This window comes from Macrotis lagotis, chromosome 1, assembly GCF_037893015.1.
Source record: "Macrotis lagotis isolate mMagLag1 chromosome 1, bilby.v1.9.chrom.fasta, whole genome shotgun sequence".
Classification (NCBI taxonomy): Eukaryota; Metazoa; Chordata; class Mammalia; order Peramelemorphia; family Peramelidae; genus Macrotis; species Macrotis lagotis.
Window position 1 is genome coordinate 859,961,018 of NC_133658.1, and position 17,622 is coordinate 859,978,639.

The 17,622-nt window shown below is 39.1% G+C and overlaps 1 long non-coding RNA gene across 1 annotated transcript; it reads right to left on the bottom strand.

Annotated features, from left to right (window-relative positions):
* Nucleotides 1-342: 342 nt before the first annotated feature.
* LOC141490976 (uncharacterized) lies at nucleotides 343-16,929 on the bottom strand. The gene is made up of 3 exons (XR_012469413.1): nucleotides 15,051-16,929; nucleotides 12,329-12,441; nucleotides 343-1,815 (listed from the first exon to the last, which is right to left on the bottom strand). It is a non-coding gene; the product is annotated as an uncharacterized LOC141490976 (long non-coding RNA).
* Between the last annotated feature and the right edge of the window lie 693 nt (nucleotides 16,930-17,622).

The window sequence follows — 17,622 nt, forward strand, 5'->3', positions numbered from 1 at the left end:
GAGTGGAAATGCCTCTAAATCTGTGTTTCTCATGATTCTTTTGAGCATTTGAAATTCTGCTTCACTTATAGAGCACAGCACCTTATTATTTTTTATAAAAGAAAGATTTTATTAATTTTGAATTTTACAATTTTCCCCCATCTTCCTTCCCTCCCCCCACCCCCAGAAGGCAGTCTGTTAGTTTTTACATTGTTTCCATGGTATATACTGATCTAAGTTGAATGTGATGAGAGAGAAATCATATCCTTAAGGAAGAAAAATAAAGTATAAGAGACAGCAAAATTACATAATAAAATAACGTTTTTTTAAAAAAATTAAAAGGTAATAGTTTTTGGTCTTTGTTCAAACTCCACAATTCTTTCTCTGGATACAGATGGTATTCTCCATTGCAGATACCCCAAAATTGTGCCTAATTGCTGCACTGATGGAATGAGCAAGTCCATTAAGGTTTATCATCATCCTAATGTTGCTGTTAGGATGTACAATGTTCTGGTTCTGCTCATCTTGCTCGGACAGTACCTTCTTTAATACAGGTACACTATGTTGGGTGGTCCTTTGCCAATGTCTTCCACATCACAAAACTGATTCAAAAATTCTTCAGAGACCTTGAGAGTATCCTTGCAGGACTTCTCACCACCAAGTGAACTTTGATTTGTATGAATTCTCCATAAAATAAATAGTCTTTTAGGCAAACTTTTAGTAAGTTTGCCATTCGAACAATGTGTCCAGTCCATCAGAACTGTGCTCCCTGCAGTTTAAATTCCTGGCAGTTCAGCCCAGAAAAGGACCTCAGTGTCTAGTATCCTCTCCTGCCAGGTGATTTTCAGAATCTTAAGAAAATTCAAACAGAAGTGATTCAGTTTCCTGGCATGGCAATGGTAGACTGTCCAGATTTCATAGGCGTACAGCAATGAGGTCAGCACAGTAGCTCTGTAGACCTTCAGTTTGGCGGTTAGTCTAATACCTCTTCTCTCCCCCACTTTCCTTTAGAGCCTCCCAAACACTGAGCTAGTTCTGGCAATGCTGCATTGATCTTGTCATCTACGTGCATTTCCCTGAAAAGTAAACTGCCAAGGCAAGTGAACTTTTCCACAGCATTCAGAATTTCTCATTTGGCATCCTGATGGTTCCACATATACATGGTATAGTGTTGGTTGTTCGAGAGCTTGTGTCTTCTTGGTGCTGTTAGGCCAAAATTAGCACAAGCAACAGAACATTGAACCATACTTTATTGTATCTCAGCCTCAGAAGCTGCATTAAGAACACAATTTTCTAAAAACAAAAACATATATCAACTTCCCCTCTACTTTAGTCTTGGTTTGTAGCCTTTTCAACTGAAATAATTTGCCAAGAGTGCTATTGAAGACATTTGTCAACATTGCTGAAAATTTCATGGTAAAAAGCATGGGAGCAAGTACACAGGCTTGCTTTACTTCATTGGTGCCTGGGAAAACATGAGAGCATCATCCATTATCCAGAGCATGGTCAGTTATGCTGTACTGATGACCATTATAATTTACTCCATGTCTGTTGAGAAGAGGGTTCATCATGAGTCATGTTTCACCATCAGTCCCATGAGGTCTTGATTAGTGATCACATTAACCAGAATTCTTTAGTCTTTAAATGTTTTCTTTTATATCCTTATTTGGACATATTGTTCTACTATTTCTTTTCTCTTCACTCCGAGTCAGTTCTTAGCACTCTTCCCAAGCTTCCTTGAATTCTTCATATTCATTGTTTCTTATGGTTCAATAATCTTTCATTCATGGATTCAATTTGACTGATTTTCAAATTAATTTTCCTTCTAGTAGCTTGCTAGAACAAAAATAAATAATTATTTGAATTTGCTGTAATTATTTGAATGCATGTTTGCAGACACATACATATACACTATACATGACACACTACCTATTCTTACCAGAGAGGTAAAAGACAGAAAAGGAAACATTGTATAAAGTACATGTAATAAACAAAAATTTTTAGTATTTAAAAAAAATGAGTTCCATATTCTCTCCCTCCTCTCCCTCATCCCTGAGAAGGCAAGCATTTTTAATTGATATTTTATTTTTCAATTTACATGTTGTGAAAGTTTTTCAACATTCATCCATTTGCATATGCATATTTTTTAAGCTACATAAATTCCTTCCACCCTCCCTTCCCACCCCACTCCCCTTGGTGGCGAACAGTCAGGTGAATATTGTACATACACATTTGTGTTAAACATGTTTACAGATTAGTCAATTCTGGTATGAGGAATTAGGATTAAGGGAAAAGCAAAGAAAGCATGAGATAGGAAAAAATACACAAGATAAATTTTTAAAAAGTGTTCATTCATATTCTGTAGGGGTTTGTTTTCATTTTTATTTTTGTTTTGTTTTATTTTTGTTTTTCTTACTCTGAATGGGGATAGTATTGTCCATAGCCAGTCTCCCCTAGGGTTGTCCTAACTCTCTGAAATGCTGAGAGGAGTTGCATCCATCAAGGCTGATCAACTCACAATGTTGTTGTTAATGTGTAAAATGTTCTCTTGGCTCTGCTCCCTTCACTCAGCATCAGTTCTTGTAATTTCTCCCACTCTTCTCTAGAGTTTGACTATTCATGGTTTCTTATATAACAATATATACAATAACTTATTCAGCCATTCCCCAATTGATGGGCATCCCCCTCAATTTCCAATTCTTTGCCACTACAAAAAGAGCCGCTATGAATATTCTGGAACATGTGGGACTTTTTCCATTTTATATAATTTCTTCTGGATATAGAAAGCAAGCAATTTGTTGTAAATTATAAAAATGCAGTCATGCAAAGGATTTCCTTATTAGCCTTGTTGCAAAAGAAAACACAGACCAACCCCACCCCCCAAGAATAATAAAGTTTAAAAAAGTATGTTCAGTTTGAATTCAGAGTCCATCAGTTCTTTCTCTGAAGGAGGATAACCTTTTTCATCATCATAATCCTTCCAAATTGTGTTGGGTCATAGTTTTGATTAGAATAGATTAGATTTGATCATCCTTACAATATTGTTGTTATTATATTTTTCTAGTTCTGCTCAATTCACTTTGTATCAGTTCAGGTCAGTCTCCCTAGATTTTTCTGAAAGTATCTGCCTTGTCATTTCCTATAGCATGTAGTATTCCATCACAATTATATACCATAATTCCTGAATTAATGAGACCACAGATCTATTGAAATATTCAGGTTATAATACTGATTGGGAACTGTGCTGGGTGCTGGAGATAGAGGCAAAAATGGCAAAATCCCTTTCCCCCACAATCTACTTATTCTATAGAGGGGGATAAGTATAATAGATGATTGGAGGAATTATTTAATTTACTAGACTGGGGAACCTCCTGCGGACCTGGGCATATGTGAGTTGGCTCCATGGTGAGGGGCACATGCTGAGCTCCCTTGCTGTAATTCCTAAAGAGATTTGGCATTGGCTATATTCCAAATTGGAGACTAATTCAAAAGAAACTGGATGCTGGCTCTCCTAGTTCTAGTAGCCCACAGAATTACTGACTCTTCCTTTTGGTCTAGCCTATAGTCATGGAGTCAGTCATGAGAGGACCAACCAGGACCTGCCTATTGCTCCTGTCCTTAAGCAAGAGACTAGAGCTCTCATGTGCTTTCCCATATAACCAAAGCATGTCTGTCCAGCTCCATGGCTGGGCTCCAGTCCATCATCCCCTTTACACAACGATTAAAAACAAGTTTATATGAAATACAAGGGAGTCATGAATACTTGTGATACCTTAGTTTTACTCCTCTCAGCCCTCCAATAAACTTGTTTTAGGTTCTAGAATTCCTGGTTTGGCTAGGTTTGCATCCTAAAATTCTTCTATTAGGACAACTTTCTTTAGGTCCTGCTCCTTGTTGGCCCCAAATGCTAAAACTTCTGCTAGGATAAGTTTTATATTTAAAATCTGTGGTGCAGCAGGTCTCCCTTTCTCCCCTTTGAAGTGTCAGTCTTCCTCCTTTCCCTCTTTCCTTTCCAGGCTTAATTCCCAAGAGACTCTAAGGTGCTACATATTCTACACTTCATGACAAATTTTTAGGTGCAGAACCTCCAAGAGTAGAGAGGACAAGTCTTTGAAACCTGGTTCTCATTGATTGCTAGATTGCCAAGCAAGCCCTGCCTCCTTAATCTGCCATCCCCACATTCAAGTTAGACTTTCTTGGGTATCTAAGGAGCTATAAACAGGAGAGGCCTATTACTCAGATGCACATAAACTAAATGCTATAAAGATGAAAATCCCATCTTCCTTACAGTCTCTTAGCAAGTATCCCCTTGAATAGGGAGCTACTGAAGCTTTTTGAGCAGGGGAATATCATGACCAGTCAATCAGTTTGTCAATAAACTGGAAAAAGCATATGTAAATGCTGTATATAAAAACCACTGGATCAAGTGTGCTATAGATATCTGATCTGGGATCTGGCTCCAAGGGAGACTAATTTTTGCCTTGAGGGAACAGGAAGACGGCTGTATTGTATTCTTTACCTTTCTAACCTCCAAGTGGGATATTGTATTAGAATTATATCTATTCACCTACCACATCTTGAATATCTGTAACTCTAGGGGTGCAGAGTTTTGGGTCCTAGGATCCAGACTATCCCCCTGTAATAACAGTTAGCTTAATATCACCAGGTTTTTCTCCTTTCTTCCAAATTGCTGATTATAGTGAATACAAGAATTTATCCAAGGAAAACAGTGAAAAAAATGGGGATGTTATACAAATTAGAATAGACTAAAGAACACACAATAGTAAAGGAACTATTCAAACTGGGTGTAAAATACTTCAGTTCAATGAGAATGAAGGATCTCATTAAGATGAAATCATTCTTTGTATCTCTAGGTTTTCAAAGACTTAAGGACATGATGGGGATATGGCTTCCTTTACAACTCTACTACCTAGAAAATCACTGAATGGGTGATGCCTCAGTCAAACTGAGAGCTGTTAAAAATCCTGGCTTTAAAAGGCCAAGTTCTCTCACTGCATCCAGGGCCATCTCTAATTGTCTGAATCTTTATCTGATCACTGGCCTCAAGTGACTCCAGAGGAGAGTGAGGCCAGTGACTTAGCACCCTTAAATCCAATTCACTTGCGTGTCTTGGAATCATATCCCTGATGTCAACCGTCCTCTTCAAGAATGAAGAACAAACAACATAGGTATTCAAAAGTTCTTGTTTTCATCTTGTTGCCATCTCTCTCTAGATACTTCCCCACAGGATGTCTTCCAACAATCTCAGCCAATCAGGAGTCATGTTTCATTACACAGAATACAGGGCTATTTTTTAGGGGAAATCATCCCAGGTATGGGTAGAAGCAGTATTACATAGACATATACGAAGCAGGCATAAGGTAATTTGTGGAATGGAGAAGCATTAAGAATTGGGGGGAAAGTGTCACAATGACTTCATTATAGAAAATAACTTTGGGTTGAATCTTGAAAGAAACCATGGATTCTAAAAGTTGGAAGTTAGGAGGAAAATTCAGACAGTGTTTCCAGGACAGCCTATGCAAAGAAAAGTGTCATACATAAGAAATAATAAGTCTAATTTGACTGGACTTTAGAATGCACAGGGAAGAGTAATGTGTAAGAAGACTAGAAAAACAGAAGTGATCAGTTTGTGAAAAATTTTAATGCCAAATTGAGGAATTTATATTTGATCTTTAAGGTAAAAGAAAGTCATTGAATTTCATTGAATAATGGAGTGATGTGGTTAGACCTGCCTGAACTTTAGAAAAATAGCTTTGGCATTTATGTGGAGGATGGATTCAAAGGGGAAAAATTTGAGGCAGGATAACCAATTAGATTTAAATGAGAAATAAAAAGGTACTGTACCAAGATGGAGGCTGTGTGAGTGGAGAAAAGGGGAATCTATGACAGGTGTTATGAAGGAAATAAAGACAAGCTTAACTCACAAACTAACTATGTAGAGTAAGCGTTAGTAAAGCATTAAAGATGACAGTGAGATTGTGAACCTGGCTGACTGAAAGGATGTTGGTGTCCTCTACAGTAATGCAAAAGTTGGGAAGAGGGGAGGGTTTTTAGGGAAAAGACAGTGAATTCCATTTTAGGTAGGTTGGTTTTGACATGCCTATGGATCATCAAATTCAAAATATCTCAAATGTTGATATGGGACTGAAGCTCAGGAGCAAGATTAAGATTGGAGAATTAACTACATCAAGGATGTATGGTGAGGGGATGACAGGTGAGGCAGAGCTGACCCTCACTTCTGATTGTGAAAGGTTGAGTACCTGGCATACATGGCATGCACTTAGCATATACTCCAGGTGTATGAGTGAGTGTATGCACTCAATCCTTCGCAATCTGAAGTGAAGCTTAACTCTGCCTCACCTGTTGCCCCTTTGCCACAGGTCCCTGATTTTCATGCTGATGATTATTGAAATCATAGGACCTAATGAGATTATCAAAGGATATTATGTAGAGAAGAGAACCCAGGACAGATCCCTGAGGAACATCTACAGTAAATGGGCCCAGATCAGTGGTGTCAAACACAAATAGAAACTGGAACTCTAGGGGCCACATATTGACTTAGAAAACCACAAATGAATATTATACATGTTTTACTTCATTTTTATTTTGTTAAACATCTTCTAAGTACATTCTAATTTGGTTTTGGCCCAGTTTTGAGGGTGGTATGCAGGCTAAAGCCATGAGTTCAACATGTCTGACCTTGACGATTGTTTCTGCATTAAATTGTATCCACAGAATTTAGAGTAATGTCTGTAAAATGGTAGGTGCATAATAATTGTTTATCGATTGATTGACTATGGTATTTCATGTCTAGAAGTCATATAAGATCACTGGAAGAATTGTTGTTCAGTCATGTCTGACTCTTTGTGACCCCATTTGAGATTTTCTTGGCAGAGATATTAGATCAATTTGCCATTTCTTTCTCCAACTCATTTTATAGATGAGAAAGCAGAGGCAAATAGAGTTAAGTGACTTGCTCAGAGTCATACAGCTATTAAATGTTTGAGGCCCGATTTGAACTTAGGAAGATGAGTCTTCCTGACTCCAGGCTAGGCCTACCCACTGGGTCACCCAGCTGCCCTAGGATGATGATGAGGAAAGAAAAAGATGACCTTCATTTCAGGGAGAAGTGTAGACTCATTAAAAGGATTTTTTAACTTCCCAAAGGCAATATATCTCTTTATCTTCATCCTCTTGAATTCTGGGCTCAGTTCACAGTCTATTGGCAGTGTCTACCCAAGATGAAGTTCTATGGAGGTACTATACAGTTTGTCCATCTGGCTACATGTCATATTCTGGGCAAGAGGTATTCTTCATCCACTGACTTTTTTATTCAACTGTGAATTATGGGCTAAGTACTGTGAACAAATGTGCTCTTTTGAGTGGTTACAGTTTGTTTGAGTCTCAGTGTAATCAGTAGGATTTTGGCCTTAATCAGGTGCATCTGGAGGACCTCAGCACCTAACTGGAGACGTTTTGACATTTTTTTTACATTTTACATTTTTATATCAGTTCACAGCTTGATATCCTACAGTGTCTTGATTATGATGTAACTTTACTTTATTTCTGATCAGTTTTGGGCTTGACCCATTGTCCATCTGCAACAAAGAAATAGATACTGATAAGGAATAGTCTTTCTTGGTTTTTCCTATATGACTTGCTAGGCCAATCTTTTTGCATCTGTTCCAGACTCAAAACAATTCATGAAGTTACATCCCCAAACAAGACAATTAGAGGCTCCAAGAAGCGTTTAGTAAGAACCTAATATATGCAAAGCATGGTACTAAATGTTGGAGATGTGAAGATAGGAAAGAAATAACTCTGCCCTTGAGAAGCTTCCATTCCACTGTGGGGGGGGGGAAGGAAGACAACATATCCATCCATCCATCCATATATGTAAGTTCATGTGTAGGTATATGTTAATACAAAATATATTGGAGAACAAAAGATTAACAACTGGGAAGTTCAGTTAAAAGAAGGTAAAGAGTCTGAGGGTAGATATAAGGGAAGACTGCTTTCTAAGCACAGTGGATGGCTTGTACAGATGCACATACGTGGGAAATGGAAAATTAAATTCCGGGAACAGTCAGCAATACAATTTGGCTGGAAAGTAGAATGTGTGAAAGGGAATAATGTGAGATAATGCTGGTAAAGTAGGTTGGAACCAGTCTGTGAATGGCTTTAAGCATCAGGCTGAGGAATTTGTATTTTCTCTAAGCGTCAATAAATAGATAGCCACTGAGGTTTTTGAGCAGAGACTGACAAGGATAGATCTGTGTCTTTGGAAGTATATCTAGACAACTGTGAGAAAATTAGGGAGAAGGGAGGAAGAAGAGAAGCAGGAAGACAAATTTGGGGGCTTATTGTCAAGAGACAATAGGTCTTTAAAGTAGGGTGGCTGCTATGTGAGTGGTGAGGGAGAAGGGAAGAGGGAAGGGAGATGTTGCAAAGACTGAATCAACAAGACTAGACAAGTTAGTCAGTAAGCATTTGTTAAATATCTGCCAAGAGCCATGTTAAGTGCAGCAAATGAAAGGGAGGGAGTGAAGGCTCCCATATTCACCTATTACTCCAAGATTATAAACTTTTATGTCTTGAGACTTTCAACAAAAATGGGAATATTAATAAGAGGGACAAACTTTGGACAGGGGTTTAAGATACCTTATGGAGTAGAGATAGTTTTGTACAAAATTATCTTTGTGATTACTTCTATCATAGATTCTAATATGACATTAATATATGCATAGGAAACATTGTTTGATCTTAACATGTAATGGGAGAGCTATGGAGCATGAATTTTGCTCTATCAAAGGTCATTTGCTTTTCTGTAGTCAACAAATAGTGAGCAGAGAGGGATGCTATATTTTTCTACATGTCTCAGGTGATAATTGTATTAAAGTGTGCTGTAGAGAATCATCTATAAAAAGACCTTCCTGTAGCCTTCTCATAGGCTCATTAAGCTCAGAGAGCACATCAAGGAGCTCTCCTAAATATTCATGGGCCATTTTCTAAAGAGAAAAAAGTAGACAAATGAGACTATTTTTTTAATTTTGGTGGTAATGGTTTTAATACCATTTCTGATAGTTTCCATTCCCTTGGAATAATCCCCTCTTGGAAGGATCTCAAAAAATTAATCTGAGTGACTTTAATCCTATGTTATGTTTAGCATGGAGTCCTGTGTGTATTTGTTCAGGTCCAGTCACTTATTGTAATTCCATGTTCTTAACTGTCACTTCCAGTTTTTCCTCTATTGCATTGGATCTTGGAGTGTTAGAATCTAAATTCATTGATTCCATTGTTAATGATGAGACTAGGTTTCTATGGAAACATTAGCAGATCAGTTCCATTTCACATCAGTTTGTTAAAATCCTCCCAGCTTAATGTACAAATATATTCTTGAAATGATCTGTTTTGTTGGGGTCTGTATCAGTTTTCTTCAGATTTGCTTTCTCTCCCATTGCTTTTCACTATTTTGTATTCACATAAACTTCTATCATCTTGTTGTTTTGGTAGTAATAGGTCAGAGAAAGAGATCAGACAAGAATGTGTTGCAGTTGGGAAATGGACAAAGGTCAACACTTTTCCAGAAATCTTTCACCAGCACAGCTGATGCTATTTATACAGAAGATGGATTGATGGGATGAAATTAAAATGGTTTCTTTACCACAGTGTCATTCAAAAAAATTTTTTTTCCATGTGAGGAAATAGAGTCCTGGAGAGATAGTCCTCACCCAGGGGGTATGGTAAGTCTCTGAAGCTAAAATGGATTTCTACCCATAAATTCAGTGGGGAGAAATTAGAGATCAGATGGAAAAAACAAAAGAAAACAAAACCCAGGCAATCAGTTAGCAAAAGAATTAAAACAGCAGAGTTTTGCTAGTTTAAAAGATAGATCTTATCTCTGCCTAAATCTCTTTGCCTTCTGCTACAATCTGGCAGAGACTGTCTGAAAAGCCTGAAGCTTTATAGAAACTTTTGTATTTTAGATGTCTGCTGTGGTTTTCCACTTGGCAAGGAGATCAAGTGTTTGCTGGTTGAAACAGTTTCAGGGCTCTTTTGGTTTTCTCCTTGTAGTGATTGCATTGGCTATATTTCTCCAGGAAAAAGATGCTGATTGAATGGGTACCTTTACATTTATGCATTTTATATTTTTTCACAGTTAATAACTTGTTTCAACAGATCGAGTTGAAACAGTCATCAATTGTTTGATCTGTCTTGTCATCATTCAATTAATTAGCCTTTATTATGTGCCTACCATATACAAAGCATTGTGCTAAGCATAGAGAATACAAAGACAATGCATGAACAATCCTTTATAGCCATAGGGAGTTTACTTTCTAGACTTTATTCCAATTTTGTGTTACTTTTGATCTTTGACTCTCCCAGCCAAAGATCTGACTGCACACAGGCAGCTGATAATGAAATAGCTCCCACATCAAAAGCCAATTTTTTTTTCCAGGCTGCTAAATAGCCAATTTAAAATTTTTAATGGCCTTGAGCACTTAGCACACCTTGTATCTTTCTTCTCTTTTCTTCAAGATGGCATATAGTGCATAGATAATAGTATGGAAGGTATTCTATAAACCTTTAACCACTTTCATTTCTTAACCTTGATCCAATTATTATCTGTTATATTTTTGATTATCTTTCAACAAGCCCTCCTTCACACTGAAGTTAACAAGATATAAATCAACATGATTTGGAGGACCTGGTCAAGTATTTCCTAGAATTTTTCTTCTCTTTCATCCTCTGGAAAAGATGTCATGCAAATAGACACTCTCTGTATCATAGTCCCTTTGCTATATTCATGTTGAGTACTGCAAGGCAAGATGATCCAAGTATGGAATAATGGAAAGAGCATTGGTTCTTGAGTCTGAGAATCTGAGTTCTAATCCTACTCCTAATATGTGCTACTTGTATAAGCTCTGGAAAGATATGTTCTGTCCTTGGGCCTTGATGTCTTCATCGTAAAATGTCCCACCTGATCTCTGAGGTTTCTTTTAACCTCAGATCTATGATTCTGTGAAAATTATGTTTCTTTTTGTCCTTGGTCAAGAGATAAGATCAACACTTCTATTTACTTATCAAAGGAAAAGCTGAGAACCCTCTTTCTTTGCATTGACTGCGATGTTTTTAGGACTAGTCCCTTCCAAATGCCATCTGTACTTTGTCCAACATCCTCATCCCTCTCCTGTCAGAACCTCAACTCTTTCAAGAGACCCTGGCCTTTGATAGGGGAGTTTTCACCCTATATTATCCAGGAATTAGAGCTCCACATTCCTTCCTGGCCATTTCCAAACAATACAGTTGAATATATACACATCCTCCCCCTAACTCTCCTTTATATATTATTTTTCTCCATCATTATATAATCTCTTTGAAGCCAGGAATTGTCTTGCTTCCTTGTTTTTGCATCTTAAGAGTTGAGCATAATTTAAATTCTTAGTAAATGCCTTTTCACTTTATTCATTCATTCCTAGTAAGAATATTGTTATAGATATGGTCTATTTTTCTCAGCTTCTGTATTATTTCTTTGGCTTTTGCCAAGATATTTTGAACTGTGATACTCCAATGGATTTATGATTTTATTGATTTGGACATTCCCTCAAGTGATACAGATTGCAATACATTCATGATTGCTCATCCTAGTCAATAAATATTTATTTAGAGTTTACTATATGCTAAATACTGTGCTAAGTCTTGGGGATATAAAAAAAAGATAAAAGACAGTTCCTGCCCTCAAGGAGCTTACAGTCTAATGGAGGAGACAGCAAGCAAACAAATACATACAAATTACATATAGGAAAGAGACAAAAGAGGTAAGCAGGTGATGCAGAGAATAGAGGCTTGGTCTGGCTTGAGTTCAAATCCAGCCTCAGACAATGATTAGCTGTGGTACCCTGAGCAAGTTACTTGATTGTTATGTGTGCCTCAATTTCTTCATCTATAAAATGGAGATATTAGAACTTATCCTCTCAGTTGTAGTGAGGTTAAATGAGATAATGTTTATAAAGTACTTAGAACAGCCCCTGTTGTCATGTAGTAGGTGCTGATGGATAGCATAGATCTCTCTGCCTCTATCTTTATCATCATCATCATCATCATCATCATCAGTAGTATTTCAGTAGTATGGTAGTACCTACCATATGCCTGCTCCTTTCTAAGCATTATACAAATATTTATAAGGGGAAGGTCCTTGAACTAAGAGGGGTTAGGAGTGGGAAAGGCTTCATGTAGAACATGAGATTTCTCTCTCTCTCTCTCTCTCTCTCTCTCTCTCTCTCTTTCTTTCTTTCTATCTGCAAAGCAATAGGCTTAAGTGACTTACCTGAGGTCACACAGCTAGGTAATTATTAAGTGTTTGAGGCCACATTTGAACTCAGGTCCTCTTGATTCCATGGCTGGTGCTCTACCCACTGTGCCACCTAGCTGCCTCTGCAACTTAAAGGAAACCAGAAAAGTCAGGAGGTGAAAATGAGGGGAAAGAGATTTCTAGACATGAAGCACTGTCAGAAAGAATGCCCAGAGTCAGGAAATAGAGGGTCTTATTTGTGGAACAGCCACGAGTACAGTGTCACTATATTGAAAAGTATGTGGCTGAGAATAAGGTATAAAACGACTGCAAAGATAGGAAGGGGGTTAGATTATGAATGGCTTTGAATGTCAAATGAATAGTTTATATTTAATCCTAGAGGCAATAGGAGCAGTGTGTGTGTGTGTGTGTGTGTGTGTGTGTGTGTGTGTGTGACGTAGTCAGACCTGTGTTTTAGGAATATCACTTTGGTTACTGAATAGAGGATGGATTGGAATAGGGAGAGACCTGAGGCAATCAGATCCACTGGTAGCTACTGCAATAGTCTGGTTGTGAGGGGATGAGGATCTATACTAGGTAGGTGGCAGTGGCAGAGGAGAGAAGATATAGAATTCAACATAGCTTGGCTACAGATTAGACATAGGAGGTAAAAGACAGTGAGGAATCCAGGATGACTCCTAGATAGGGAACCTGAGAGACAGCTCACATGTTGATCCCCACAGTAACTGGGAAGTCAGAAGGAGGATGAGGTTTTGGGGAAAGAAAATGAGTTCACCTTTGGACAGACTGAGTTTAAGAGGTCTACTGGAATCCAGTTTGAGAGGTCTGAAAGGCAGTTAGAAATGTGAGACTGGAGGTCCATTAGAGAGACTGGGGCAGGATTGGTAGATTTGAGAATCACCAACATAAAGATGGTCATTAAATCCATGGGAGCTGATGAGACCACCAAGTGAAATAGTAAAAGAGAAGAGGAGAAAGTCCAGGATAGAGCCTTGGGGGACAACTCTCCTCAATGCCCTCCCATTGCTTTGCCTCAAGGGGTCCTCTTTAACATTCTTAGGGAGGGCCTTTGCTGTCTCCTAACAGAATGAGGGTAATAATGTTGCACTGGGGTTATCCAGCTATCAGCCTTTGCTCTTTCCATGACCAGTACATTCATCTTTTTTGATCACTCATTTTCTTATGACAGATACTTGAAGTAATATTTGTAGACAATTTGAAAACTAGCATTCTTAACATTCTCTTCCCTTTTTTCATTACTCATTACACTGTGGAGATTTAATGAGGTTTCAGAGGTGTATGGGATACTTTCCTCCGTTTTGGTTGCCATGACCAAAGAACTAATCTTTTAGCAGCTAACTTCATGATGATACTTTCCAATGATAAATGGGATTCTAGAGGTCATTAATACATATATGGTAGCCAGTATGTGTGAGTTCATTCTCCCGCTGCTCTCCACCTTGGTTATACCACATCTAGAGTAAGCACCACATTTTGGAAGGAAGCTAGCAAGCTGAAGAATATTTAGAGAAAGGTGGTAATGCTTGGAAACCATGTCACAGTGTATTAGCTGAAGAAACTGGAATATTTCACCTGCAGAAGAGATGACATGGAAATATGTATTTAATATGTATTTAAATATGGCAAGTGTTTAACAACCAACTCTCTGGAAAAATTTACCCACAAGACACTTATAAATTTAATCACCATTATTCTTACCATTTTCTCCTTCTCTTTTTTTTTTAAGGTTTTTGCAAGGCAAATGGGGTTAAGTGGCTTGCCCAAGGCCACGCAGCTAGATAATTATTAAATGTCAGACCGGATTTGAACCCAGGTACTCCTGACTCCAGGGCCAGTGCTTTATCCACTGCACCACCTAGCCGCCTCCCCTTCTCTTTCTTAAGGCTAGACAATCAAGAAAATAATCAAGCAATCAATGAATTGTGTCATTTGGTGATTTCTTAGGTATAAAATGTTCACACTGAAAATTTAACCATAGCTCTCAGGGGCCCACTGGAGCTGGCCGAAGAACACTTCTGGATATAGGCGGGGACACAATGACTATCTTTCAATAGTTAGAATCAGAAGATTTGGAACTTGAAAGAAAATTCAAAATCACGCAGTCCAATTTCTTCACTTCACGACTGAGGAAAGTTTTACAGGGAATGAGTAGCAGAACTCACACATTCCAACTCAGGATGCATGGCTCCAGCTCCAGGCCTCTTTCCATTTCATCATGATGCTTTCTAAACCTTTGTTTATATTATTTCCAAACCTCTGTAGCATCAAAGGTCTGGTAGAAATGGAAAATGCCTGGCCTGGGCAGGGCCTTAGGAAAAGCAGTGAAGCAGGAGATGTTTGTCTTTGGTATTCAAAGCTGCAAATTTTCCCTTGCTAAGCCTGACAACCCAACCTAGTGCCTAGAGACTTCATGTTCTCTTCTCTTCTTCTTCCTCTGTCACAGTTTTAGCACTAAAAAATGGATGTTTTGCTTTTATCTACTTATATGGACTGAATAAGAAAATAAATATGACTCATACCTGTCTAATTTGTATCTAAAGAGGAAATCCCATTGCAATATCTCCTGTGATTGCTCATTTGATAGCTGCTCAAAGATGACTAATGATGGGGAACTTACTACCTACCTCTAAAAGGCAATTAGTTGTCTTTTGGATGGCTTTAATTTTTGGACGTTTTTCTTTACATTGAAATAAATCTCTCTGTGCTTTCCACTGACCTATTTTGTGAAGAGTGGGAGGCATCCTGGCAGAGTTGCTCCAGAGCAGGCCTTGGGGTCACAAAGATCTGAGTTCAGTTCTTCCTCTGACATCTGATTAGCTGTATGACACTGGGTTGGTCAACTAACATTTGATGTGTCGATGTGAGGTGATGGAGATACAAAGGAAGGTAAAGACTTCATATTTTAGTTGAGGAGGCAACAGGCAAATAGCAGGTGCTTAAGAGGTCTGAGGTAATGGAGGGGAGGATCTTAGGGTGATATAATAGATACAAAGAGAAAAGAAATCTCAGATCAGCTAGTGCAGCTCCCTCATGTAATATAGTTGTGACTTGCCCAAGGTCACAGAGGTAGGATTTGAACTCAGACTCTTTGACTTCACAGCCAGTGCTTTTCCCACTAGCCAGTGCTGGGATGCTTCAGGAGGAAGTCTGAAATGTGGGACAGTCTTGGAGGGAGACTAGAGAAGTCTGGGAAGGCTTGGGAATTCAGGGAGTATTGGACTCATTTGAGGCAATTTGAGACCTGGGAAGTTGGAGGGAGATCTTGAAGGCTAGAGAGGCTGAGATGGCCTGGTGGACCTGTTGACAAAGGAGAAGCTGGGAAAGGATGATGAGGTTTCAGAAAATGAGGGGAGTGACTGGAGAGATGAGGAAAAGGTACAGGCTTGGGTGGGAAGGAGATTTGGAAAAAGCTATTTAGAGACTGAGGAAGGGGGTGCAGGAGGCCTAAGCAATGCTAAGAAGATCTAGTTTCCTCTTATTTATTCCCAGTGAAATCTGGGTTTACGTGATGGTGGTAGAACTATTAACCCCTCAGGTTGAGAAACAGAAATCTAAGCACTGAGAAAATGGGCAGTGGAGTGAGGAAGGGCAGTTCAGGAAGGAAGAGTGTTGGGAGTGGGGAGTGGGTATAATATTTGTCCTTCATTTTTGAAGAAGGCCATGACATCAGGGAGTCGATGCTATGACAAGCATCTGAATTGGATCTAAGTAATGGGGTGCTATGCTGAATCATCAGCCTCACTTTCTCCTCCAGAGGCATCTGGGTCTAGCGGCCAGATATGAATCAGGACAATTGGAGATGACCCTGGATGCAGGGCAATCGGGGTTAAGTGACTTGCCTAAGGTCACACAGCTAGTAAGTGACAAGTGTCTGAGGGGGGATTGGAACTCCCATCCTTCTGGATCCAAGGCCAGTGCTCTAGCCATTGCGCCACCAAGCAACCCTAACAGGGAGTGGGTATACGAACAAAGGCAAGAGAGAGTCTCTGCTCTCAGGCACCTCACAATCCAATGAAGGAGACAACATGTAAACAACAATGTAGTACAAATAAGCTATAGACAGGATAAATTGGTGATAATTGACAGAGAGAAGACACTAGAATGGAGGGGGAACTGGGAAAGTCTTCCTGGAGAAGTTGGAATTTTAATTGGACTTGAAAGAAGCCAGGGCAACCCAGAAATAGAGATGAGGAGAAAGAGAATTCCAGGCAGGGAATCCCCAGAGAAAATACCCAGAGCCCAGGAACTGAATGCATTTAGTGGGAGGAACAGCAAAGAGGTCAGAATCACTGGATTGTGGGGAATGATGGCAAAAGTAGGAGGCCAGATGGTGAAGGGCTTTGAATGCCAAACAGCAGTTTATATTAGATCCTGGAGATGCCAGGGAGTTGCTGGAGTTTGTTGAGGAGGAAGGTGTCCTAGCCAGACCTGTGCTTTAGGAAAGTATTTTTTTTTAAAAGAGCTGAATAGAGGATGGACTAGCAGCCTAATAGTAGGGTTTTGTAACTGTCTGGGTATGAGGTGATGAGGGGCTGTACCAGGACAAGACAGGAAAGACAAGGGCATAGTGGATTTGGATTTGGAGGCAGTGAACATAATCACCAAATAATAGAGTTGGGAGTGACCTTGGTCACCATGTGGTCCAATCTAATCATAAAAGCCTATCACATATGTGGCCATCCAGTGCCTGCTTAAAGACCTCCAGGAATGGGAAGTCCATGCCACATTTGGACAGTTCTCAATGTAAGGAAATTTTTTTCCTGATTTGAAACCTAAATCTGCCTTTTTGTCACTTCTACTAATTGCTTCCCTTTCTGCCAAATGAACAAGTTTGGCCTCCCTTTTGTTGTGCAAGCCCTTCAGATTCTTTCAGTAGGCATCAGATCCCCCAACTCTTCTCTCTACTAAACATTTCCAATTTCTTGACCCTCTCCTTAGATGTCATGAACCCAAAGTTCCTTTGCCATCCTTTTGGTGATATCCATTTTATCAATATCCTCCCTGCACCCTTTGGTCAGAACTGGACACAATACTCCGTGTGAAGCCCGACAAGGGCAGAGTGCAGTGAGATTGTTCATCCTCCCTGTACCTGGAAGGTAGGTCCTAGAGTCAGATCTTGGCTTTGCCAGTTAGTACTTGTTTGACCTTAAACCCCCTTTGACTCATTTTTCAACTATTAAATGGTTATATGGACATTGAAGTCTCTTCCAATTCTAAATCTATTCTCCTAAACATCTTTGAGGGGCTGCTAGGTAGTATGGTAGATAGAGCACTGGACTTGGAATCAG